Genomic DNA, 26,641 nt, shown 5'->3' with positions numbered 1-26,641 from the left:
CAAAACTAATATATTTCCCTTAAATCCATTTTTAACGCAGTATTTTGCTCATGTTTCTAAAAATAACTTAACCTTCTGCTTAAGTTAGCACAAATACCGCTTATCTCACTTTAAGTTAAGTCCTGGTAGGGGTGTGTTTTCCATTACTGGCATAAGTACGTTGCCTTCCATAATACCTGTTGTCCCCAAATCTGAAATGTTTTATCACCAAGGAATGTAATACTCCTTGTACTGGGGCACCTACACTGTATGTCACAAAGAAGAAAAAAGACATGTATTTTGGCATTAGAAAACAAAACAAAACGCAAAAATCAACCACAAAAACAACCAAAGCAATCATCACACAAAAGCAACCTCTTCAAACAAGTCCCCTGTCACCGAGCTTCATGGTAAATTTTGTGTAGGAGTCAATTTTCCTTTTTCTCAGTGTAACACATATTACCACAGGCTCAACTTCAAGAGTGATCAGAGACCTAGAAAATATGATCTAAGAGGAGAGGCTGAAAGAACTGGGGTTGTTTAGTCTAAAGGAAAGGAAAGTGTTGGGAAAAGTGATAATGATCTTCAAAAATGTAAAAGGTTTCTGCAGATAGAAGGAATAAATTGTTCTTCCTATTCAGGGGATCTAGGGCAAGAGGTAATGGATGTAGAGATTTAAGGTAGACATTAAGAAATTATTTCAGATTGCAAAGGCAGTTTAGCACTGGAAATTATTACCTGGGAATCTCACTTCCTGAAGGTTTTGAAAAGCAGGTTAGGCCAAATGTCTCAGGAATGGCTTTAGATGACGTAGATTATATACAGATAATTTCAAGAGGTTTCAGATGATTTTATATTTTGTCATTTCTCTCAGGTGATTTACACCAGATGTATTATTGCTATGTTATTTTAATTTCCATTCTGCCCTATATCGTCAGAAAATGCCAGTAAGAAAGCATGGCAGTAGATGACAAAATTGGAGTAGAATGGGTCATGAAGTTCCCAAAAGCAAAATATTAAGGGATCACAGTCGCTGCAGGGTGACTGTTCTGTTTGAACGGGAGTGTGAGTCACCGATACCGCTGCGTGACAGGCCTCAGGAGGCTTGGATGCTGGGCTGGCATTCAGCACGTAGTGGACGGTCAGTAACAGACAATCTCTGTTTTGAATTATCTTTTAAATTTCAGTTTAATTGAAGTGTTGGCCTTTCTTCACTATTTGCTGTGTGTAAATACCTTCTGACTTGGCAAGCAGCAAGCTCTATCCAGAGTTTGCTAATGGCCAGCATGCTAGTCATCAGGTACCATCACTGCAGGTTCAGGGACATTCTGCCCACGATGTGGGGAAGAGATGGATATTTGGAGTAGCAGGTCCAGAAGCCAAAATTACCTCAACTAATGAAGAGTAATAAAGTTTATTATGATGTTGTTTCATCTGAATTTGACTTTTATCTTGGAGACCTTTTGTTCCTCATGAAGCCTTCAATTCACTGCAATGGTCAGGTGGTATCCAAAATGCCTCTTTCTTTTTGAAACAGTATTGGGGCTTTTGTCAGCTGAGTAGAATGTGCCTTCTACTGCTCAACTTAATGCACCTCTTGTTCACCTTATTGTAATTCTTCATGTTTCTTCAGTTTACACCATTTTTGCTGCGGCCTAAAATGTCCATAGATAGCTTACCGTAGATAGCTATAGGTCTTCTGCAATAACAGAGTGATTAAATGACACATGGAAAGATTCCTGAGAACCTCTGTAGTGCATCCTTCTGATATACAACTCTGTCCCAAGATCATCTATGGCTTTATCATTTCTTGTTTCCGAAAATTGTTTCCGGATACTGAATGACTTCTGTCAGTACTGTGTCCTAATCCCTTACAATTTAAAAATAATAATAATAATATTGCTACAGGTTAAACTATTACATATTTTGTCTGCATTGTAGCAGTGATTTTAGGTATCTGAAGACTGTTACTATGCTTTTTTATTTCAATCTTTCCCTAGGGATCATGATTTCTGAATCTCCTATTCTTTATGTTCTCCTACAGACTCTTTCTTTGGTCTAGTTTTTCAGTAAGCACGACATCCAAAGCTGGTCAGAGTACTCCAGTTAAAACCTGAGCGTTGAATAGAGAGAGCATTATTTAGTAACTGCAGAAATGCCATTTATCAAACTTAGCGTACTTCCTTTCATAATATAACGTAATTGACTTCAGTTTGGGGTGCACTGTCACTCTTTATCCTTTTCAGTGTAATTCCTGCCTCCTCAGATTTTCTTATTTTATATTTCTCCAGATGATTATTCTGAAGGGTACTATTTGGCACTTCCTGTTGCAGCGTTGGTCTGTGATGACTTAGCTGGCTGAAGTGCAGAAGACAAGTTACTGAAACTGAACAGAAGGAATGTGAGCAGAAACCACTGAAGGCTTCCTACAAAAAGTATTAGGTGATTGTGAGTGACTGCCTCTGGCACTGGGGAGGACTTAAGCTTTGGAAAATTAACTTCACCATCTGGTCAGAAGTGTTTCCTCTTAAGATTCAGTTTTACTTTTGGAATAGTCCTTTCTGCCTGTGTGTGTACCCTCCTCTTGGAGGGAAAGCAGGCTGGAAATATGAACCAGTGTTTGGTTTTGCACGCACAAATACTTCTGTTGTTTGTCTCAATACTGTGCTTCCTGCAAAAATCTCTAGCAAATGTATCATGCAGAAAACAGGAATGATTATAAAGGAAATCTTCATGATTTCTCTTGTTCTATGAAAAAGGATATGAGAGGATAGCTGTACAGTACCAGTTAATCTGTCCTGCTTTTAGCTGTGTGGAGATTCCTCTAGAACATGAAAATCTCAGTTGTTTAAGGTTACTTATCAGACAAAAGAAGAGGGAGGATCCTAAGGCTTGCTTTTTAGCAGAACTAATCACATATTGATTCAATAAACACTTCACACAAACTGAAACAAGACAGCAAAAGGTAATGTAAGTCTCTTCCTGTTTTTTTGGGGAAAAAAAATCAAAATATTTGTGTATAGTAACAAATTATTTTTCTTCTCATTTATTTTGAAGTGCCTGCCTACAGCTAGTTTTGTAACAACAAACTTTTTCCCTCTTTCAGTTGTTTATAAGAATTACAGACTCTACAGAGCTACTTTCTTTAATTTCTCTTGGAAGTGTTACCATCTTAACAGTAGCATCCTAACAGTGGAGTTGCAGACTGCTTTGGAAATCTATATATTTGGCTACACATTGACTTTTTTCCATTGTCCCAGAACAATATACACTTCATTTGGTGTTTTGGACTGCATACTTTTCCACAAAAGTTCATGTAGAAGTAAATCACTGTGCAGAATCTCTGAAGGACATAGGATGATTGTCATGGTGGATATAGTGCTGCTGAGCCATAAGCTGTACACCAGCACAATGCAAAAGTTAAGGAAAAGGTAACATCAGTTGCTGCTGTTTTGATTTACTGACGGAATGTTTTTACCCATGAAATGGGAAGTGGGGGCACAAATTTTAAATCCTGTGCCAGAATTTAAAAGCACGGTCTAAAGTGTTCCGGTCGACTGTGATGCCATTCATAGGTTTTGTATCAGAATCTTAAATTTGGATACAGAGATCCCCGTTGTAGAAGCCCCATCTTGTGGACAACTGTGGTGGTTTTACCCAGCTGGGCTGCTGAGCTCCACCACAATCGCTCCCTCACTCCCCTTCCTCAAAGGGAAAGAGGGAGAAAATACGATGGAAAGGGCTCAAGGGTTGATAAAAGGACAGGGAGATCACTCAACAATTATCATCAAAACAGACTCAGCATAGGGAGGTTAATAAAATTGATTACCTATTACTAACAAGCTAGAGCAGTCAGAAGCTAAAATCAAACTAAAACCAGCTTCCTCCCATCTGCCCTCTTCTGTGTCCTCCACCTGAGCAGTGCAGGGGAACAGGGAATGGGGGCTGTGGTCAGTCCCTAACACTTCATCTCTGATGCTTTACGTGGTCACTCTCTGCCCCTGCTCCACATGGGGTCCCTCCCACGGGATGCTGTCCTTCCCAAATGGTTCCTGTGTGGGCTTTCCACAGGCTCCAGCTATTCAGGACCTGCCCCCGTATAGGGCCGGACCACAGGGTCCATCCCCCAGGAGCAAACTGCTCCAGCACGGGACCCCCACGGGCGGCAGCTCCCCCCAGACCCCCTGCTCCTGCGTGGGCTCCTCTCCACGGGCTGCAGCTCCGGCCCGGGGCCTGCTCCTGCGGGGGCTCTCCATGGGCCGCGGCCTCCTCCAGGCCACATCCACCTGCTCCACCGGGGGCTGCAGCGTGGAGATCTGCTCCATGTGGGACCCACGGGCTGCAGGGGGACAGCCTGCTCCACCAGGGACCTCTCCACAGGCCGCAGGGGAACTGCTGCTGCGTGCCTGGAGCACCTCCTGCTCTGACCTTGTGGGCTGCAGGGCTGGTTCTCACTCCTTGTTCTTCCAGCTGCTGTGTAGCAGCAGTTTTTTCCATTCCTTAAATCAAAGAGGTGCAAACAACATCGCTTATTGGCTCGGCTGTGGCCAGCAGCGGGTCCCTTTGGAGCAGGCTGAAACTGGTCCTTATCTAGCATGGGGCAACTCCTGGACTCTTCTCACAGAGGCCACCCCTGTAGCCCTCCGCTATGCAAACCTTGCCACATAAACCCAATACAACAGCCAATCAATGGCTGAGGATATTTTGGAAGTCTTTGCAACATATAAATGTCATACACGTGTAGAAATCAACATATGTTTTTTGGAGACTGTTTCAACCGGTAAGAAATAGTGAATTACAGAGCTAAGATAGATAGGGATGGAGACAAGAACGTTGTCTACAGAACTCTGTTTTAAGTCTGAATCTGCTAAATCATTAATAAGCCTGAATCTGGCCTTGAATTCCCCAAATGGTTTTCTGTTGCATTTGTCTAGTATAAATCAGCCTTCAGGTGACAAAATTGTATAAGAGCAGAAGAATATTCTTTGAAAAATTTGTTCAGACAGAAAGAATAGCAAAGTACGCATGGAAATTGAATCTGGAAACTTTGGGAATATCCTTAAACAGATACTTGTTTTCAGCACAAAGTAATGGAAAAGGGCAAGCAACTCAGACTCGATGTGCCAACATACTTGGTAGGAGGAGGATTAGGAAGGTGGAAAGAACATGAAAACAAGCCTGTCATATAAACTATTTTCAGATGTAACTGTGACTAATATACTATGCTATATATATGCATAGTATATTCTATTACACAGAATAGAATATGTATATAATTATAGTTTTGTCCTTTTGGAGAAAGTAGGTTCTTATATGATAGTTTTCCATTTAATAATAATAAAGACTAATAAAATAGCCAGAAAGCGTAGTGACATCTAGGGAAAGTTTGGCAGAAGTGCCTCCATGCTAAAACATCTGTAGCTCCATTCTTTACTTCTTAGATTGGTATGTGACAAACTTATTCTCCGTGCAGAAAGAATGATGTGTTGAGTAACATAACCTCTTGAGAAACAGGCATAGTGAATATGAGGAAATTATTTTAAGATTTTAGAATCATCTCAGTAGGAGTTTTGAATGGGGACAGTAGAAAAGAGCTGCTCTTCACTGCATTTACAGGTTAGGAGCAGGAGTTAGCTATGTGTTTATGTCAAAACTACACTTTAAAAGACACCCTACATTTCTAACATGTCAAAGTGAGTGTACATCTGCCACTTTACAGTTCAGTTTAAAATAACTATTAATTTCATGTTGAATCCAAACTAAAAAGTTAGGTTTTCATTCATTAGACCAAGAATTTCATAATAACACAACTTGTTCCTAACATAAACAGATTTTAAAAAGTGACTGTGCTTAATAAATTGACTATAAAACTGTAAACAAACACTACTGCCAAATTATAAAGAAAACTTCATGGAAATGCCCATGATTTAAAAACACATTTATGGATTTTGACGAGTTCTTGACTGTCTCTTTTTGTTTCTCATAACAATCCAAAGCCTTTTTTGAAATAGAGTTCTGCATTTTGATGAGGGGCATCTTTGAGGAATCATCCAAGCCAGGGCAAAAACTTTGTGAAAAATGCACAGTTTCAATTTTGATCTCAGGCTGCTCCTTGAGGACAGGAATATTAGGACTTCAGCAATATACAGAACTAAAATTGTTGTCTGAAAGCAAATTCTGCTGGAAACCAGCAAGTGCAATAAAAATAAAAATCTTTCTTAGCGTGGAATGAAGCCACAGAAGGAGTGCAGGGTGTTTTTCTTCCTCAAGAGACTGAAAGGGAACAGCAGATGCCAGTTCACCCCTCCAGAGAAGAGCATGTGAAGTAGGAACACCTACTTATAATTCCCTGCACTTAAATAATGAAGCACGAACAATTCAGCAAGAGAACTACAGACAGATATTAGTATGCATGCAATCTAGAGATGAAGCTGTAGCTCAGGAAAATGAGTATGTAAAGCATGCAATAAAAGGGGTTTGGAAAGCAGGAGTTTATTCAAGGATGTTCAGGAGGGAATGATTGCTCAGAATCTCTGCTCCAACAAGTAAATTCATTGTAGTTCAGGGTAAGGACAACCACTGGCATAAAAGACAGACTATTACCTTATTCTAGGGAAAAGTCTCTTGAAAAAGCCAGTGTTGATAAAAGCAGAAGTGTCAGGAGGAGTAAAAGACAAGGACAAGCATTCAGTGATACTTTTCATTTTAAATTTTAATTGCTTGTTTATGCCCATGTAAGAAGGAAGGAAATTAATGATGTGGCTCCATCAAGACACTGAAGAGTAAACTGTTGTACATTTCCCAGCTAGTATGATCAGCTGCAGTGTATCATAAACAGAAGGTTAATTGCTGAAAGTTGCAGAGTAATGTGCATTTCTTGTTGTACTAACAGATTTTATCAAGAAAATACAGCAGGATTGTAAACTCAGAGAAGTGTAAATTGGGAGAAATATACTGGCAGAAGGGACGTGTATAGAATTAATTTGAAAGGGAATTAAGAGGAGTGATTTGTGAATTATTACTTCTTGAAGATGGGTATAATGATCCATAAATTAATGCACATGTAGATCTTATTAAAATAAAGGAAGTAAATTTTCATCCTTATCTCTTTATTTTACCACACACATTTCTGTGAATGTTTTATTTGGTTCCCTCTAGCCATTCTACTGTTTTTAATCTTAGCATATTAATTTTTTATTGATATATGATGTGATGTGGTGTGGCGTGTCGTTATGTTACTACAAATTAAATGTATGCAGTTGAACTCTGAGCTCTTGTGTTCATAATCTATGAAAGTATTCTATTAATTCTGTGTCTGCAATGACCTTTCAGTTCCAATTTTTGTATGTAATTTTAGCATAGTACTTTACATCTGATTTTCAACAATGTGGGTTTTTGCAGCTGGGTGACTCAGGAGTTGTTTCAAGCATTCGATTGCCATTTCTGTTTGATTTTTGTTTGCTGCCCGTCATACGCTATTTTTTTAAACCAAATTATTAACATTTTAACAATAGTTTTATTTAATGTATTAATGTATATATTCTGATGCTCTTGAAAAGACTAATAAATAGACCATTAATCTTTTCTTAAAGTTCTTTTTAAAAAGAAATTTCAGCCTGTCAGTCACAATTCCAGAACACACTTCTGGTTTGACAAGATTTCAAGTCATGTGTTTGGATGAAGTAAGGCACTTAAACCTTATCTTTTAATAGGTGGCAAGTTAAAATACCAACTCATTAATCAGAGTTTTGTTATAGGGTAAGTAGGTGTTATATATCTCATATTTCTTTTTCAACATGTTGGGGGGGCAGAAATGGAGAGGGAAAGGAAGAGGGAGGGGAAATTCATACCTGTAAGGTAAAAAGTCCAGAAGATAACCTTCATAGAGTATGAATCAACAGTATAAAATGTCTTAGTAATTTAAAAAACTGCACTGAAACCACAGATACTTTAGCTGACAAGTCTACCTTGTAATATGTCCAGCATTCTGCAAAAAGCAAGTATACTGTCCATGTTGCACAGTGGTCTCAGACTCAGCTTAAGCAAGGAAGGTATCATTTAAAATTAATGTCTCGTGCAGAGCTCCTAGGGACTGAGGGAGGGGACTGTTGTATGGCTCAGTGCTGCGTTGCTGGGCATTGAAAGGATTGCCTTCCTCAGGGAACCCTGGTACTGATTAACCAGAATATGAGAAGGGATTTTCCTTTAGCTTCTGAAGCCAAATATTTTAGAGGAGGAGAATCTTATGTATCTGCAAACAGAAATGGTTACGTCTTTAGAACTCTAGAGAAGTGGGTGGCTAACGTCACAGCACTTCAGTTTTCCCTCTTTTCCTAACCAGGAAAATAATGAAGCTGGGAGATTTGCAACCCCGAATCTGCCCACATATGTGGAAGCTGGTTGATTTATCTTCTTTAAAAAACAAGCACCTTCTTTCACCAGTTTTCCCACTTCATCTTAGGCTCCCTACAGCCTACAAGTGGATTCTCCTTTGTAATCAAAGGGGAGGAAAGCTTGTGTTCTACCAGTTTATAAATTCACCAGAGCAAATCCTTCATGCCAAAACTCACGTTTTTTTTTTACAAGACAGTGTTTTGTTTTTGCAATTAACATCTGTAAGGATATAATGCTGTAGGAACTATTAAAGAGCAATATTGATGTTATGTTAATATTTTACCAGAGGAGTCGTAACAGTTACTTACTTACATGCATGTCTGATATGAGCCTCTTACCTGGCTCTGCACCTTACTGTCTCTTCCTCGTGTGCCTCCCTCTTCCAGCACTGTCCCTTTCTCCAGAGCCATGTCGCGGTAACCCCACTGCCATTTGTCACCACCATGGTGTCCATTTATCCAGAGAAAGGTCCTGTACATGAACAGATCAGGGAGTTAGGGAAAAGCCCCTGTCATCACCAAAGACATCTTGAAACTCTTCTGACCCCATCCAAAATGTTTAATAATTTGACAGTTCTTGATGGTGAGACACTTTTTCTGGTATTGGTGTCAGGAACGTTTTAAAATATCATCCATTAATCACTATCACAGCTTCTAATTCTGGGTTTCTGTTTCAAATCTTCCCCAGTTCAATCAGAACCAAAGTTAATGCCCACTGGCTGATCTCCAGTGCATGCCTGCACAGAACAACTGTTGCCTTTAGCTGGTGGGGAGATCAAGGCTTGAACTGACGAAAGACATCTGTATCTTGGAAAACAAATTAATGTTTATGTTTTAATTTATAAGTTCCTGGCTCTTTTATAGTTCCTGTTTTTCAAGTAATATCTCTTTGGATCCCTAGCTGATGGAGAGTCAAAATGGAAAGGGCCCATGAGAGAATTATCGCAACGCAACATCTGGTCTGCATTGGAAAAAGCTGAGAAAGATATTCAACATCTCTGAGACTAAGAAGCAGTTACAAGGCACTTTAAAGTCAGTCCATGAAATATTGTGCAGGTTGTGGCCACCTGGGCCAATCTAATGTTGTTTTGGGAAGAGCTACTCTGCTTCCTAGCATCTGAATTTTAATCTCACTTCAGCATGGATGTGGGAGAGCGGGGAGTAATATGAGAGGTGTTTGCTTTTCATAATGTTAATCTGATTCCCAGAATTGGCCTAATTATATTGTGTTTTTTGCTGTTCTCTCAATTTCCTTTTGGGCATGTTAGCTGAAGAGTTAAAAGGCTTTCCATTTAGCATAGCTTTATAGGCCTTTTTAGCAGCAAAAAGGACAGAAAAGACCCTGATTCTCTGCATTTTCAGAAGAATATTTTGGTTTTTACATTTTATTCCAGAAAGTAAAAGGACATTAAGTAGACTGCATATTGGTTGATGTGTTGGTATGTCACTTGTGGCAAGGAGTTCTGCTGTACCCAGTTGTTGCTATTTTCTGCACTAGCAGACTGTGAGAAATGCAAAGAAATGCAAAGAAACCAAACTGGGCAGTGAGAGTACCAGTGAATCCAGAGGGAACACACTCCTTCCACCACAAGAAACTTCGGTCCTTTAAGTCATCATAGCTCATGCAGAACAGAAACAATTTGACATGTATAACAAGAAACACTGAGAATTGTTTGCCAAACAAAGACATATACTGCAGATGGAGGAGCTGATGAAATTTGTTTATAGTTGAGGAACTACATGTAGATTTTTCAAGAAGAAGGTTGCGCTCTTTCTTGCCAAGACAAACAAATCTGATAGAACATCTCATTGCTCTAGGCTGCCTGAGGACCCACTGGAAAGTCTATGGATCTTTCTCTACAGAAAAAGTGCACGTTGTCAATGCCTAAGTGTATTGTCCACAGTTGCACTGTGGCAGCTGCAGAGGAAATGGAAGGTTCTAGGGAATACATGAGGGAGAGCTGGACTTTTGGCTCCTGAAAGAGTATGGAGTGCTTTTGGAAACTGTGAAAGAGGTTACGAGCTGAATGTTATAGCTACAGAGGGTTATCTGTGAGTTAAACATAGCAGTAATTAATGTGGTGTCCTTAGACCTCGGTCCTAGCTATTTACATCATACAGAATTGCAGTTTTCCAGGATGCTTGCATTCCTACAAAGATACCCAGATTTGCACTGTTACAAGTTTTCAGTTGTACCATTAGAAATATACTGTGCACAGATGTTTTTACAAGGCAGTAGCATATAGCCGTTACAAACAACTATTTATACTGGGCCGATTATTTAGGAAAAATGTAACAAGAGTGTAACTGCAATCTCTGATATGGACATAAAAGGTTTATTAGCAGAATAATATAGTTTTTTACTTCCCTGACTTGTAATAGGTCCTGGAAGTATAAAACTAATCATGTCCTTAAAATTCTGTTTTATCTGTAAAAATATATATTGGAAAAGGGCCAGCAGCATTCTGGGCTGCATTAGGAAAAGCATTGCCAGCAGGGCAAGGGAGGAGATTATTCCCATTTGCCCAGCACTGGTGAGACCGCAGTGGAAGTACTGTGTCCAGTTCTGGGCTCTCCACAATAAGAAGGACATGGCATACTGGATGGGGTGCAGGGAAGGGCCATGAAGGTGATTCAGGGACTGGAGCATCTGCCTTGTGGTTGCCCAAAGAGGTTGTGGAGTCAGCATCTTTGGAGATGTTCAAAATCCAACCAAGCAAGGTCCTGAGCAACCTGCTCTGGCTGATCCTGCACTGAGAAGAGGGGTTGGACCAGGTGGTTTGCTCTGTTAATTCTTACTATGTCCTTTAATCTAGAAATGAATATTTGGTGCTTTATGTTACAGTATTCATTTGATGTTTTATTACGGGTTTTCCTTCCTTACTAATACTGATACTAACAAATCACAATGTATTTTGACACGTCACTTTAGTGGTAGGTACATACTATGTCTCAAGGAATTGAGAATATCACAGTTTGAGGAAGGTAAAATATATAATTACATTGCACATTCTATGGCACTTTATATAGATAACTTGCAACTATTATAGCAGCATCAGAATAAGAACGAGGCTGAAATTGAAAAATGGCTTGCATTTTTACTAAACAAAAGATTTATAAGGGAAGATATTTTCTAGCTCAGCTGAATAGTGATCTAAAAATTTACATGTGGCTTTTCATCAAGAAAATGCTAAGGAACTAACTTGCACTGTTGCAAATTACTAGATCCTCCTTTCAGGAACACTTTGTCTTTCATGTTGCCTCTAAGAAAGAGAAAAACCTTTGGGGGAAAAAAAAATTAATAATCTTTGGAAATCAAGAAATTTAATAACATTACCCAAGGAATTAGGAAAATAGATTACAAAACATTTGATTTTTGTTGTACCTCATCAAATGAAACACTAGTAAATGACCTGTTTCCTTTTTATCTATGCATAGTCACATCAGGTTTTGTAGAGCAATATTTAAATGCATAAATAATGCATCTGATAATTAACAGAACACATTGAATTTTGTTATAGATGAACCCATCTTGAAAACACAGAATTAAATCTTCAGACTTATATGAAGGACAAATACACATAGTCAAAAGTGCCCATCTACTATTGCCACTTTTTCCTGCCTAACCACTTTTACAGCGTATTTCCTCTGCTTGTTATAGTTGCTGTGTGGGATGGGTTTTTTTGTTGTTGTTTTGGTTTGGTTTTTTGGTGGGGAGAGTATTATTTTAAATTGACACCTCCAGCAGCAGTGCCTCCTTCTACTGTTTTCCTTTTATGAATTTATACCCTCTGATATCTATCCGAGCCTGGCATAGCTCCAAGTCACCCATTTCTCAGTAATACAGGAAATTAAATCTAATGTCTAATGAGCACAGAGGCTTATGTAACCTCTGTTAGCTGAACAAATACTAAGTAGCTTAATAATATTCGCTTGTCTTTTGATGGTTAGGGAGTTGTGCACTTTGTTGTTCTGTAGACCAACTACATTCTGCATTTGGACTAGGAGCAGCTGGGATTTATCCATTGTTTTCTGGACACTTCCTGAATATCACCTTGATGTTCTGCTCGTGTTGAGGGACCCGCTGGAACCTTCATGTCTAGGGTTTGTCCCGTTGTCTGTTAATACCCCACAGTTCTGTTGAGGTGGGTACTGTGTTTAAAAATACAGAAATCTGACTTTAAGCCATACCGATTAGCTCCATCATTTCAGGGGCATGTCTCCTCCATATATCAATTTAATATGTGGATTTATACTGAATAATTTTGAACAGTTATAGCCCTATGAAACTGCTTCTGTCTAGTTTCTGTAACACACGAAGTGACACAGGGTCACAGATGCTGTGGAAATTGGTTTTGCAGCTGATATGCTAATTCAGCAAGAAATCATTTCTTGCAGAAAGCCAAAGAAAATTATTTTAATATAGTGCCATGCTAGTTGGTTGACTTTCAGGAAGGGGATAATTAAAACATTCAAGGGAGTTCCAAGTCTCTGGAGAAAATACCATTATGGAAATACAAGGTTATTTTTACCATGCAGCTTATTAGCTTCCTTACTAAAAGGAAATCAAGGAACTGAATATGATAGACACAAAATAACATTTTCACCTCTTCAAGAAGACGAGAAATACTGCTATAAACTGAGTTCAGTATAACACTAGATTTGCAGTAAGTATAAGTCAGTTTATTTTCAGCCAACAGATTCTTCAGAGGCATATCAATGCCTTAGCTGTCCTCCTCACCCCTCTTCTTCCAAGCCTATGCAACAGTGGGTGGGAGCAGTGATTATTTACCTCCTTTACTGAGAATACACAACTGTAGGAGTAGAAAATCCATGTAGCATATCCCCAGGCCCCAACAGCCCACCACTCCAGGGTAGGGTCTGCAAACTCCATTGCAGATGAATTTGCTTCCATTTCTGGCTGTTCTGTTGGAGATTTTCTGCACTTGGTTTCTTCCCATTGTGGTTTGGTTTCATTTTCTCAAATGCTAGACCACTTCTTCTGAGAGTTACCTTAGGTGTCAGGCAAGCATCCCCACACATATTTGCTAGCTATGTGTATTTATTCAGTTCAGTGAGCTCTGGTATTTGCTGTAACACCCCATTTCAGTTAGAATGGCAGTGGGCTGTTGTAGAGCAGCCTGTGAAGCTGCCAGCCAAAAACTTAGTTTCCTGTTTATTCCTGTTACTGTCATGATGAATTGGGAATAGTTTGTGAAGGCACAAGAATCCAGAAGAAAGAACATTCTGCAAACTTCTTTTTAAAAAAACGTACTGTCTAAAAATAATAATAATAATAAAAAAAAAAGTTAACTGAGGCAAGTTTTCTCAGCTGGAGGCTGCAGGTTTTCTGTGCCTGGCTTTAATAGTTACATATTTATCAGAAAGTTAAAAGTAGAAACAGAAATGCTCTGCCAGGTAACCTATCTGCAGCAGACTTCATATACTACTCAGGAGAGTCTGGGGAGGGACTGTGGTACGGTCAGTGTTAGTCCAAGGGCCTGTAGTGTTAGGGCTGCAGAGCTCTGAAGGAGAGCCATAAAATGGAGGGTCTGCACCCTGATACAATGCCCAGGCCACAGGAGCTGCTCAGCCCCAGCAGGGTTTATGCACCTGAGAGCCCAAGGCAAGAGTTCAGCAAATCCCGTGGACAATCCAAATGGGAGGAACTTGGTGAAACTGTCATCTTCCCCTCCACCACCTTTGCTTTGTGCTACTGTAAATAAGAAGTTGTAATTATCTGCTTTTTGATGAGATAGGGATAGAAAATGCAATTCAATAATTAATATTATGCTTCCAAAGTTTATTCCTATAGGCATACACAAGATGGATGTATGCCACACCCTGCATAAAGACCTCCTTCTGTTTGAAATTCTGGGGCCTCTGTTCTTTACTGATTTCTACATGTAGCAGATAGACATAACAGTAACACTTATCTCGAGTATCTCCAGTGTAAAACGTATTTTCTGGAAATCTAATGGGCAACAGAGTGGATTTTTTTTTTTTTTGTCTTTGAGCAAGCAATCATTTAAAAGTTATATGAATTAATTTCTGCCAGAGATTGTTTTCTTGTGGCTTAGCTTGATCACTAATCTGACTGCCTAGTTTACATTTACAGAGCAGGACCTGAGGTTTTCTCCATGTCTTCAGTATTATTGTTCTGATTTTGCAAGTCTTGTTGCTTGGGATACTTGTACAAGTAGTGCCTGTTTGCACAGCAACACCAGAATGACGGTTAAGACGCTGCTATTTAATCAAGAGGGAACAAAAATAGTTTTGAAAGCTACCACTCTTCTTGGCTGATGCTCAGAAAAGTTGGTGAAAAGAGCAAAGAAGTCAACTGCGTACATTAAGGCCAATATTTTTTAATATATCTTATTTCATAGCTGGATTTTTAGGAATCAAATTTGTAATTTATTTTACTCTGCTTTAGCAAAACATGTGTGAATATATATATTTTTTTCCAAATGATTGTTGTGTTTTAGATGCTGTTGTTGACACTAATCAACTTTTCATTTCATCTAGTAATGTCCACAAGGTGGTGCCACAGCTAAAAAATTAGCAATAAATAAAATTAATATAATTTGATAATTCTACCTGAGCATCATTAAAGAATGAATAAGCATTTCATAAGCATAACATCATCTGCATTTCTAATAACATTACAGATTCATAACATTTAAAAAAAAATCACTAGTGCATAAGCATGTACAAAAATGAGGAGACAGCTCAGGATCGAGTAGACAAGTTAATGAAAACTGAAGAATTAGATCCTCATACAGATCCTGTATGTGTCCTAGCAGGACTACCAGTGCTGACACCGTGCCCCACAGAGGAGGCTGTATTGCTTCCAGTACAGGTGTAGACTTTGGCTGTCTGTCAGCCTCATCAGGTGCAGCCTGGCCTCTGCAGGGTCCCATCACTACTTTTCCCAATGTTTCAAAGTTTTGAAGGACTTGGTGCACAGATCCACAGTGAGCTGGGACAGCTTAGTTCAGGCACCCAACTCAGTACATCATCTTCTAACCAGGAGCATGAGGAGATGCATGCTCACAGTGCTTCAGCAGTACCATAGGAGTCAGCCTGAATCTGGACAAGCCGCATCGCTCTTCCTCAGCTCTGGCCAAGTCAGCTTCCACGTAGTCACCCTCATTGTCTACAGCACATTGTAGCCAAATTTTTAAAGGTTTGGGGGCTTTTTTTTTCTTTTTTCTTTTTTTTAATTTTTTTTTCCCACAGCCAGAATAGGCAGGGGCCCCATTCTCCCATCATATAATAATGTACAGTTGGCATAGATAATGTACAATTGATTCAGAAGGGGTAGAAAGTGTCTACAGAGGGACCTAGTGTGAGTGCAACTGGATCAGTATACACAGGCAAAATTAATAGTAGTCTTTTTTTTCTTCAGCTATAGTCAGAAAGGCAACCATCCCAAACTGTGTTACACAAAGTGGTAACTCAGTACATGTGATGAAGTTCTGAGCATCTTTCTACACAAGATCAGTCCAGAGAAAATAAAAGACAGTAACACAGAACATGCTACGACTATAAACATTAAACTCGTAATATGGCGGGTTAAAGAAAAGACAATAAAACTTACATGAAGAAGCTTTCTGTGTGACTGTGGATGGCTGCACAGTTTTATAGCAGACTCACACGTCCCAGAGAAGCTCGCTCACTCCTGCCAGTGTTCGCGTGCTCAGTTCTTTGGCCAGCCTTGGCCATGCTGCCTCCTGCACCCCTCCGTGGCCTCTGCAACACAGGTGTGCGCACCAGCAGCATAAATGTTCTCGATGCACTTCTGCAATGGATAGATTAAGTTTGAGCCATTTGTACATGACATTATTTTGTACCAAAAGCACCAAGAAAAAGGGATAATTTAAAAATACTTTTCAAACAAACACTGCATTGATTGTCACTTACTGCTTAAATCTCTTTGGTGTGATAGAGCTGTTATCAGAAAGAGTAAAATAACTATTTTTTGCATAGTATTTTTTCTTTAAATTGCTATATTTTTATTATAAAATAAAATTCTGGTGGCTTGTAAGACTCAGAGGAAATGATATATACCCAGTAATATGATCTGTCTCCCAGCATAAACCAACATGAGAATTAAAGCCTTTGTGAGTCTAGCTTTAAAAGGTGTCAAATGGCACAAATGCCTTTTTTTTTAATGAATCATATTTTTTAAATCTATTTTAAAGTGGTTTTGAGTATCTTAAAATTTTGTATTGGATTTAACATCTGTTTGGACAAGTCAGAACTGGAAAACTTGCTAAATGTACAAATCCACTGAACAGGTCAACTAGTTTTCATCTCTGAGTCAGTCCAGTGACAGTGACATTCAGTCACCATATTCCTGTAAGATTGCTCTCTGTTTACGGCAGCAATGTGTGTTGCAATTAAAATGACATATTCCTGTTTAAGTTTAGAGATTGATTTTTCTTGGACTGAAAAATGACTTTTGAATATGTATATTTTCAGATGCTTACCTGTAGGTGCATAAACACAGAGGAAATGATGCTTTGTTTTAAAGGAAATAGCAGAGCATCTGGGATTATATATTTAAATTTCCACTGTATGTAAAAAAACAGATATCAGCTATTTTAGTAATTTAACCAACAAATTGAAAACCTGAACATTTGTGCTTGCATTTTATGTTTGCAGTGATATTGCATTCTTATTGGAAATCCCGTAAGTATTTTTAAAATACCAAAATAATTTTTCCACTGTCAGGATTTTTCTAGTTTCCCATTTAGGCGATCATGAATAAATCACGTTCTAGCTTTATATCTCTATATCTGTACCTATAGTTATATTTAGATTCCATTGCATGTTTGTAGGAGGGGACTTCCAGCATGCTAGCTCAGAAGTCACTCTGAGCACAGCTCAGAAATCATCCTGCAGATGCAGTGTTCACCGGAAACAATTTAGAATGGCAGTGGTATCCTGCAGGATGTGTGCAACTCGTTCGGCTATGTGTTGATTTACACAGGACTATATTATAGATTATACATTCTGGTAATTGTGGTATTATTACTACTAGGCTATATCTAAGCACAGGAAATACATATAAGCACGTCTGGAGTGATAACATCCACTTCTGTTTAAAAAGCCATTTTTTATTCCTGGTGAAAAATGCATACGTAATACAGCATTTGCGAGAGAAAACACAGTTTCTTAGCAAGACTTTTAGGAAAAAGCTATTAATTATAGTAGGCCCATAACCAGAATTTACAAATATATGCACATGAACTTTTATTCTTAATGTCTTTGGAAACGTTTTGATAAGTGTGAGCTTGATCCCAGATCAGGAAGGTGACACTACATTTCCATCTGAAAACAAGAGACAGAGCGGTATAAATCCTCACTGTATCACCAAAACCGCAGTGCTGCATTGCTATCAAAGAGAGTGAGTAATAACCATTCTAGCTTTGTAGAAGGTTGTGAGAAGCTAATTATTTCATCTCACTGATACAGCAGATTGTATTTGTATATACTACAAGAAAATTTTGCTATTAAAATTTCCTCCTTAAAACATCGCCCATCTCTCCATATGCATAAGAAAGCCCCTCTCACCCCCACAGCCACTTACGTGTAGTCCCCCTGTGCCTGCTTATCAAACATCAGGATCCAGGAGCAGGCGCGTTCTTCATCCAGCAGCCCCAGCCTCCTGCTGTGGTTCAGGAACAGGTTGGCTCCAACCGTGACTTGGAGAGAGACACCCTGCTCCTGGCGCGGGATGTGGTGCTCAGGGCCCGCCAGACCCCTCCCAGAACATCTCTCACCATTTCCCTGTAGCAGCGTAGGCTTCAGACCTACATGTCTGCCTAGGGAAAGGACGGGGGGTAGTTCTGTCTGGAACAGGGAGGGAATATCCATCAGCTTTTGTACACCACCAACCTCTGCTCATCAGACAAGACTGACAAAACATAACCACCATATTAGCCATACCATGCCTATTTTTGACTGATTCATCAGGGAAAATATATTAAAATTAATGCAGTTTCCCCCTTGTTTGTCCCAACAACAGAAAATTATCAGGGGAGAGAAAATAAGACAAAGTCTTAACTTTAAACCATAATTAGAGGTGAGGATATGATGTCCTCCCAAAAGGCCTTCCAGCAAAACAGTTTTTTTTCTTTTTACTATTATAAAAGATTTTTGCCTATATTAATAAATTAGAAATGTAATGGCAGAACTGTGAAATAAGTTAATAAATCAAAAATATAAACCCACCAGGCCATACCTAAATCTTTATCTATACTACTGCATGATGCAAATTGTATTGCAGAGTAAAATCACAATTAGAGTTGATGCTATTTGATACTTTTCCTATTTGTAATCCTGTACTGTGTAATATTGCTGCAGATCAATAATATAATGCTATATTGCACAAATTGATTTGTTGAAATGAGAGTTATGAGTAAGGTTCTGGCAGACACTGCAAAATACAATAAAGGATTGTCCTGTTATCATGTCTAATGGTAATGTGATATCTGCATACCTAAAATAGCCCCCAAACTGATGATTTGCTTCAATATTTCATTATATATTGTTTTCATTATATATAATTTAATATTAAGAACGTATTTGTCTTATGAATGTGTAATTGATACCAGTCTGAAATTTTTGTGCTGTCAAACTAACACTGAACAGAACTTTAGTTTTGTTAAATCTCAAACTAGACAGATTTTGAAATAATAAGGTGGGCGTTGCATCTACATTCATGTTGATATGCCTTTGCTTTTTGGGTGTTTCATTATAATATTGTTTTAGAAAAGTTACCTAGTTATATAAGTTTTGATTTACAAGATAATTTGAAGATACATTTAATTTTAACTATGGTCTTCAGTATTTTCCTGAGCTGGAATCTCTCTTCTTAGTTTAAACTTGTGATATCCTGTTTAACAAAGGAGCAGCTTCAATAATACTTGGAGTACTTACTGTTCTTCAAGTTTGTTAAGTTTGTTGCTGGGATCAGGGCTTTAAAAGCAAAGGTCAGATAAAGTTCCCTTCTTGGAACACACTCAGAAATGAGCTGCAATGTTTGTTTTTTTTTCTTTATAAATCTACTTATTAAATAGTTAAATGACCAATGATAACTTTACCTTTAATACAATTAAATGTATTTGCATGGGTCAAGGAAAAGAACAAATGTATGGATTCTGTTGAACAGCACACCTAATGTAGCTGTAGCATGTGTGAACCTTTCTGTAGCACATATAGATTTTTCCTTTCATTAAGCAGTAAGAGACATTGCATGCAAAAATAATTTCACAACTTAGAAAAGGCATTCTAATGTCCATCTCTCTATTTCACATGGGAAATATATTTCCTCACTCTTGTACATGATACCAAAACCATTGTGTCCTTCCTTAGTCATCACTATGGAGGATCAATTGCAATGTCCATATAAATTCCAAGCACTGCACGCTGTACAATATGTAATTATCTGAAGATATCCAAAGGAAATTGTGTTTCATAACATCACAATTGGACAAGTATGTCTCCTGTAGTAATCAGCAGCAAGAATGTGATTTTATTTCAGTGGACTACAATAGAATCTAATCTTAAAATAACAGTTCATAACACTTTGCAATTATAATGTTATGTTTCAGACATAATGAAGTTACTTTGGTCAAATTTTGTTGGAGTTTAGAAGAGCAACTTGTCAGTAAATGCTCAGTGGAAATGTATATGTTTTAACTGAAGTCCACTAACGAGTCCTCATCATTAAAATCTTGTGAGATCTACTGCTTGTGGGGATCTGTGCTGAGCCCCAGAGCGGTGATGACTGCTGGGCAATTAGAAGCTTCCTCACCTTGCCCAAGTGGTGTGACATAACTCAAACACCTAGGGCTTTGTTTGTGATTTAAATTTCTAAAAGGTAAAAGTTTCTTAAGCATTAGAAGTCACAGAATTTACAGACCAGACTGTGTCGTTCTTCTCATATGTACATCTTTAATAAAGCTGTGAGAAGGTTGGACAGTCAGCCTGACAGATACACCCTTTCATGTTTTGGGTAAATAATCACTAGTGCGTGGCATCTACTTTACAGGTTATGTCTGAATACATTTGCAAACAGTTGTTTTAGGTGACACAATGAAGTGAGCAGCATAAACTTAGAAAACTCTGCATACAACTTTGTCGGTGTGCCAGAACAAACTTGTAGGGATTCCTAAGGTTTCATTTCAATTAATTGCCACGACGCTGAAATCCATTTATTCCACACTAAGGCTCATCTTAGTCCCAAACGCTGTCAGCTAGCATCGGTGCAGGCCGACTGACCTTTCTTCCTGCACAGAAGCCCCCCTTGATGCAGGCCAGGTCATCCGCTTGTCTCTGGGCCTGGTCTGCCAAGGCAGGTAGGCTGTGGTCGGCCTGGGCCTCCCTTACATTTGGTTGCGTGGCAGAAGGCCGACCTCAATTGGCATGTCTGTTTTTCCACAAAATAAAATCATTACAGGCAACAAGATGAGAAAGTGAAAACCCCTCAAAGTTGTTAAATTATATCTACTTTTGAAAAGGAGCGGTATTGAGCAGATACTCAGGGAGGCAAGAAAGCCCAGTGGATTGAGAAATCTGGGGTATTTCCCAAACTCTCCTGACTTGTAAATGACCTTGAGCTGTCTTCTCTGTGCTTCAGTTTCCCCATCTTTACGAGGAGGATAATAATCCTCCATAACGATTTTAGATGTACTGAAGGAAGGAACTGTATGAAGGCTGGGCATTGCTTGCATTAGCCTGAGGTGGATCCATTTGTGGTTAAAGATGGCCAGGACCTGGTCAATGCCTTTTGTGTTCCAGAAAATCTGGGAAAAAAAAGGAGAAACTATTGTCTCTCAAAACACATTTTCATGTTAAAGGTCTTTCCTATCTTTCAGACCATTACAAAATATCTCCAGAACATTTCATATTATTTGGTTGCTGCATTAATACTCACAGTTCCTATTAAAGTTACTGGGAATTGTGCTTGCCAAGTGTCTCTCAAGATCGGACAAATGATAACTTTACATAGATAATGTATTTTTGAAAAATAATTTTTAAAAATATAATATTATACTTAAATATTTGGGTAAAATTAGTGTCATTTAGTTTGTTATAAGATACTTCAATTGGACTTGTAGCTGGAGTTGAAAACATTTTGATTGAAACTCAAAAAAAAGTTTTTTAAATTTTAATTATATCTTGATTTTACATGCTTTGTATTAATATACAGCTACAAGCTCTGTGTACAAAAAGAACAGTCTACTTGCAAAACTGTTGAATGCTTTGACCTCAAGGGCATAGAAACTGTTGACTCATTGTTTTTACTGCATATAATATTAGTCCTTTGTCACATCCAGGGGATGACATCATCTTCTTCATTGTTAGCAGCAGGTTTGAATAATAGAAAAAGTGCAGCATTAGTTGTCTGCTGTACTTGCCCTTAATAAATGAACGGGTATCTGGTCCCGAGATTCAGATTCATATTTCTGGGCAGCATTCAGAAGGAGTTTGTGCCCAGCCCCTGCACGGAGTTTTGCTCCTGCCCGCATGCACACCCTGTGCAGGCCAGGCGAGCTGGTAGGCAGCACAGAGCCTGCAAAGGGGGCGTCACTGGTGGTGACACTGGCTGCTCAATGGGCCAAGGGCAGGCAGGAGAGGAAGAGGCTGCAGGAAGAGCAGAAGGGAGACTTTCTTCAGGGTCAGTTTAATAGGAGGAACCCCTGAATTTCTGGGAATCATTTTTCTCTGTAATCTAAAATTATGAAAGGTAATTCTCTGAAAACAAGTCATCTCTAGAATATGCTAAGAAAATGGGAGCGGATTATCTTCACAATACACCAGGATAAATATGTTATCCATTCCAAATTTGTATTCATATCTATTAGTCATCTACATCTTATTCTCAAAGAGTAATTCCTTATTAGAGATATTTTCTTATGCCTGCCTGTTTCCTGGAAGAATGAGACATGATTATAGATAGCAATCAGGCTAATGGCGGTGTTATTTGGGTAATTCACCTCCTTCTCCTCTAGGATTCTGCTGAATTCTTTCATGGTGAGGAAAATTTTAAGTGTTGCTTCCTGAACAATAAATATTCCCAGTAAAAGAGAGTTCACTCTAGGAGAGATTTCTTGAGAGACTGATAAACATGCCAAATCCTAATCTCTCCCCATTTTCTATTGCCCTTAACCCCTTAGTCCAGAAAAAAAAAAAAAAAAGTATGAAAGTATTTCACTAAAAAATTATACCTGTGTGGTCACAAAATGATTTTGTGCTGAACAAAATTTCTTCCTGTGATGACAGCCTGAATCAAACTGGACTTTGAAAAGCTGAAATACCCCCAGCTGCAAGTCAATGACAGAAGGCAGCGGGCTGGTAAAGTTGGAGGCAATGGGTTAAGGATCCTGGATTGCCTAATGGCAGAGTGAACTCAGACAAGGGGTATGTACTTGGAAATGCTACTAGAATGCCAGAGCTAAAAAAAAAAAAAAAAAAAGAGAGAGAGAGAAGACAAAAAAGAAAAAAAAAGTGGTTAAAGATTAAATTCAGACCCACTGACTTGGATGTAATAGGGACTTAATGTATTGGCCTTTTTGCAACAGGCTGCACTATCATGCAGATAGTGACAGCTGCCTTGCAAGTAGATGGCTTAGGTTTAGGCAGGTGAGTCTATCCCAAATACTGTCTCAAACATATTCCAAATTTCAGACTTAGCTATTATGAAAAGTTCAAAATGTTAATTCTTCTTTAAATGTGCTTTTGCAGTATGAAATCTGACTTTTCTCAGTCTTCTGTTTCAGCCTATAGTTCCTCTTCAGTCAGTGTTTTCAAAAGATCTCAAGTGGCATGAATTTTGGTGAGGCTAAATCATTTGGTATTCTCTTATTCTGCTTAGGAGAGGCTTGGCTTGGACAAAAGCAATAATGCCACTCAGTTCCCCTTATCCCTTTAAAATTATGGACCACCTCTATAGAACTTGGTCTCATGTCATGTTCTGACAACTTGTCTAAGTTAAACAGGTTTCTGTGGCCAAATTAAATGCTTGGGAAATAGACTATACAATTAATTTGCAATAGTAAGGTGTATTAGCATCATTTTTCCTCCTCTCAAGGGAAATGATGGTTCAAGCAAAAGAAAAGGTTAAAACAATAAAGATATTCTGAAAACATCCTGTTAATAGTCTTAAACTGGGATGGTGTTGTTTGTTCTGTTGTGCATAAGCAGCAAACTGTAAAATTCAAATTTTATTCCTATGATAAAAGTATAGCCTTAAGTGCTACAGAATAATCTCTGCCTTTCTGAAAAGTTGATAAAAATATGTTGTGGGAGAGCTTTTCTTTGATTTTCATAGGTGGTATCGAATCTGCTTAATTTAAGATTATAATAATAGGATTTATTCATTTATACATGTCAGCAACATGAAGAGAATATGGGTATGTGAACAAAAGGCAAACTGCAAGCACAATAACCGCAAACTTTTTAAAAAGAATGAAATATTTTATTATATGAATATGTAAATAAGGTTTCCCATGTTTGTGTAAGGACAGAAAAGACTTCGGGTTTTAAATCCAGCCAAAATGCAAACTTTCATTTACAAATCTGTTAGAAACGTTGACCTTGAACATCAAATTCAGTGATAGCAAATATCATATGCAAAATAAGTGGATATATCCAATAACATTCAGAAATATTCAAAAATGACTGACTGAAGTATAACTTGCAAAAAGAAAAAAAAAACAGGCATGAAACAAGAGTTTGCAATTTACCTAAAATGTTTTTTCCTCAGAGTGGATGAAATCTGATTCTTAAATGAAAATGCTTAAATCTGATGCTTATATGAAAATAGTCATAAAATATGAAAGAAGATGTAGAATGTTATTTGCTTCAGTTCATGTACAGTAATCAGGCTGGACGATGAGAGAGTCTGCCTGTAATTCAGAGCATTATTGAATAGTATGCATGAGCAGTGTTCCTCCCCACGTAAACAACTGGAGCTTTGCATGTGTAGCAGTGTAGAAAAACAAGTGTGACTTATTCACAGCTTACTTTCTGACTCTGGATTCCCAGAAATATAACAACATCTAGAAGCAAATGAGCATGTAGATTATTCAAGCAGCTTCTCTTTCATTTTATGGCCTTGATATCCTTAAAAAATTATATTGGTCATTTTGAAAAGCAGAACTTTTATCTCAGCTCTAATGCTCACTTCCTTACTTTTCTTCCAATACAGATTTTTGTTACGAATTTAGCTTTCCTTATTTCATTTTCCTTCAGACTGTCATTTCAGATATTTCTTAATATTTTTTCAAACAGGTTCTCTACCAGAGGCCAACTTGTTCTCCTGCTTTTATTATTTCTGCATTTTTCTGAAATATGTTGACTATAGTATAGTTTTTTCATATATGTAATATGAATTATGTAATTTGATAATTCTGCAGAACAGTAATGAGAGAAAACAAATCTGATTTTTTATCTGATTATGCCTGGACTAGCACACAAGTTTTCCTGCATTCTCATAGAAAATAGAACAGAGTGGAACAAGTGGTGCTCCTGACTTTATAGCTTAGAAAACATTTTAAAGATATCTCAGGAAAGGCAGACCCAAAGCTGAGAGTGGAGCTCTACTCATCTTTAAAAAAAGTCTTATGTTGCTCTCCCTTAGTCATATCTGGCCATTCAGGATCTCCTGGTATTTAATCTCTGATGAAATTAAAACACACAAATAAATAAATAAATAAAAACACACACACTTGTAAGTAGGAGGCAAAATATGGGCAGAATTTCACCCACCACAGTACTTCCTATCACTATCCCTGACTGACACAAGTGGGTGATGAAAACTGTCCTTAACTGTGCCTTGGGGTACATCCTGATAGGTGACAATGCAGGAAATTGTGACACTGTGTGTTGTAGGTTTTGCCCATGGCAGAAGAGCTGTATAAGCCTTCAGATGAGGGAATTTTTCTGTCTTTGAAGTACAAATTGAAACTAATGTTAATTATCATTCATTATCATACAATTATTCATTGTAGCAATGAAAGTGTAAAAGTTGTGGCAGAGCTTGTGTCTTTTAATAGACAAGTTAGGAAAAATAGATGACTTTTTGGGTACACTAGCAAGTAATGTCCTCCTTGTATGACGCTCTTGCTATAGACAAAGAATGTTGCAGGTTTGTTTTGACCATTAGATAACCTAAGAAAACAATAGCACTATGAAAATCCAAAAGTTAACCTTTAACTCTTTTCCACCTCCTTTGTTAACTTCTCAGATTATCCTGCAGAGATGCACTGGCTACACCTCTGGTGAGAGATCCTCCTGCTTTGAGAAAAAGTCTGAGGAAGGTGTTCTTCAAAATAATTTACTGTTTAGTTTCCTTAATATTGTACAAGCTAGATATAACTCTTCTCACTCGTCTCAGCACTCCACAGATGCCTCCTACTTATAAAAGGCATCTAATAACAAGTAAACCTTTTTGAAACACTTCTCAGTGCTCCAAAATAGCCAGTATTCTGCTTATTTATGTTATGTACCCAAACTGATTTCTCTGTTTTGGTGCCTCCAGTGCAAAATTATTACATTGTCAGAAATAAATCAAGCCTAACATGTGGGGAAAAAAATGTGATTCCATCATATGTTTCGTATTGTACCATTATGAAAATGGTATATTAAATTCAAATACTTCAATTGTACCATTAGATGGTGTCATTATGTGGCTTGCTAATTGATAGGTTTTTCAAATGAACATTGTAATTTTAGACTTCTTAGAAGTATCCACATGAAGAACTTCCAAACTTTAGACAAGTAAACTGGGTGTTATGAAGGAAAAACATTTTCTGAGAATATTTCCTAATGTGTGTCACTGAAAAGCCATTACATAACGCTGTGTGCATTCCAGTACTTGGTGCAGTCTATTTTTAATACCTGGTATGAAAGAACTTCCTGCTACTTTTTCTCTTTGAAGACTGCTTTGTGGTTCATTAGATCATGCTGTCAGGCCAATTTTTCTGCTATCCCTAAATCTTGATAAACTGTATCAAAAGGAAGAAGAAGTTGAGTATAAAATATCATTAAGAATGTTGCTATGGTCCCAGAAGTAGGCACTGCAAATTTAGGCTTTGGTGTTAAACCTTCAAAACTATCTAAACTTGTTAAACACCTGTACTTCTAGGAAAAGCAAAAAACCACTTGTATGCCAAGCACAGCACTTTGCAAAAATTTACAACTTTTTTGTCTTTATAAAGCCAGATTAATCATATACATTTTTAAAATGAGATAAG

General features: G+C 38.1%; 1 long non-coding RNA gene across 2 annotated transcripts; it reads right to left on the bottom strand.

Annotated features, from left to right (window-relative positions):
• Positions 1–2,287: 2,287 nt before the first annotated feature.
• Positions 2,288–25,634, bottom strand: LOC310903574. Of its 2 annotated transcripts, XR_014587610.1 has the most exons (4): positions 17,968–25,634; positions 15,973–16,173; positions 8,712–8,844; positions 2,288–4,478 (listed from the first exon to the last, which is right to left on the bottom strand). It is a non-coding gene; the product is annotated as an uncharacterized lncRNA (long non-coding RNA). The 2 variants fall into 2 exon arrangements; XR_014587609.1 differs by having other exon boundaries at positions 2,288–8,844.
• Between the last annotated feature and the right edge of the window lie 1,007 nt (positions 25,635–26,641).

Source organism: Anser anser (genome assembly GCF_964211835.1).
Source record: "Anser anser genome assembly, chromosome: 8".
In the NCBI taxonomy this organism is placed as follows: Eukaryota; Metazoa; Chordata; class Aves; order Anseriformes; family Anatidae; genus Anser; species Anser anser.
The sequence above is the reverse complement of the archived record's forward strand: the minus strand, read 5'-3'. Positions and strand labels throughout refer to the sequence as shown.